This window comes from Brassica rapa, chromosome A09, assembly GCF_000309985.2.
Source record: "Brassica rapa cultivar Chiifu-401-42 chromosome A09, CAAS_Brap_v3.01, whole genome shotgun sequence".
NCBI classification, from domain to species: domain Eukaryota; kingdom Viridiplantae; phylum Streptophyta; class Magnoliopsida; order Brassicales; family Brassicaceae; genus Brassica; species Brassica rapa.
Window position 1 is genome coordinate 31267231 of NC_024803.2, and position 1271 is coordinate 31268501.

Consider the following 1271-nt stretch of genomic DNA (forward strand, 5'->3'; position numbering starts at 1 on the left):
ATCTATTACTTGTTTTTTACGTTACCACAAACTTTAAAACCCCCATATTGTTTTAGCTTGATTCTGATCCCATAAAGATAAAGTGTAAGATTTGGTCTCTGTGGATTCGATCCTAAAGTGCTACATCGACATACCATTCGATTGTGGTAGTGTGCACATTAGGTTATTTGGCGTGCGTATACACGTAATATCAAATTGGCGCCGTTGCCGGGGACCATCTTTTTACCTTTATTTTTCGGTTATTTATTTAGTCTAAGACCTCTAACTTGCCTTATCCTTTTTGTTGCAGCTAATGTTCCAGGTGCATGACCAGTAGACATACTCGGAGAAACGCACAAGGAGAGTTAGTTACATTTACTAACCAGGAGCTAGCAAGGTTAGAAAGAACAAATCGTCAACAGCCAAGGCAAACTGATACCACTATGGGTGATCACGCCAATCAGGATGATCTCGCTGCGGCTATGGCACTCATGCAGCAGCAGATGCTACAAATGCAGCAGACCATCCAAGCTCAGCAGGATGCTGCTGAACAGGCTGCTCTCGCGCAGCAGGAACAACAGGCGCAGACTGTTCCAATCGGGCAGAGAAACCTTCCGCGTAACATCCCTACTACGCGCTCTGCCATTGTTCCTCCACTCTGCACCAGGCAGGACTTCGAGATCAAGCCTGCTTTGATTGGTCTAGTACAGAGAAAGGTGTTCTCTGGTCTCTCTACAGAAATTCCAATGGAGCATATTGAGAGCTTCGAAAAAGTCTGCAGTTTCACTCGCGTGAATGGTGTTCCACCAGACTACATCACGTGCATGTTATTCCCATTCTCTCTTGATGGAAAAGCTGCACGGTGGTTGAACTCTCTCCCTACCGGCTCTCTCACTTCATGGGAACAGGTCCGATCAGCGTTCCTCAGCCATTTCTACTCTAAGGCGAGAACAGCTGCATTGAGGAACAAGATCACCTCCTTCAGACAGCTCACTGATGAGCTTTTCTGCGACGCATGGGAGCGCTTCAATGACTATCGCAGAGAATGTCCTCACCATGGATTTGATGATGATTATATCCTGGACATTTTCTATGATGGAGTGGACTGGAAATACCAAGGTGCTCTAAACTCTGCGAGCAATGGAGATTTCATGACTCAAACCACAGCTGGAGCGTTTAAGCTGATTGAGAACATGGCTGCTAGCTCAGCTAATAAGAAAGAGGAGAGTGATTGCTCCAAGAAAGGAAACAGTTCTGACGCCCAGAAAATAGATGAGCTGACTGCCAAGGTT

The 1271-nt window shown here is 45.9% G+C and overlaps 1 non-coding gene across 1 annotated transcript; it reads right to left on the reverse strand.

Moving 5' to 3' along the window:
• Positions 1 to 935: 935 nt before the first annotated feature.
• On the reverse strand, positions 936 to 1042 carry LOC117128662. The gene has a single exon (XR_004452057.1). It is a non-coding gene; the product is annotated as a small nucleolar RNA R71 (small nucleolar RNA).
• Positions 1043 to 1271: the final 229 nt, after the last annotated feature.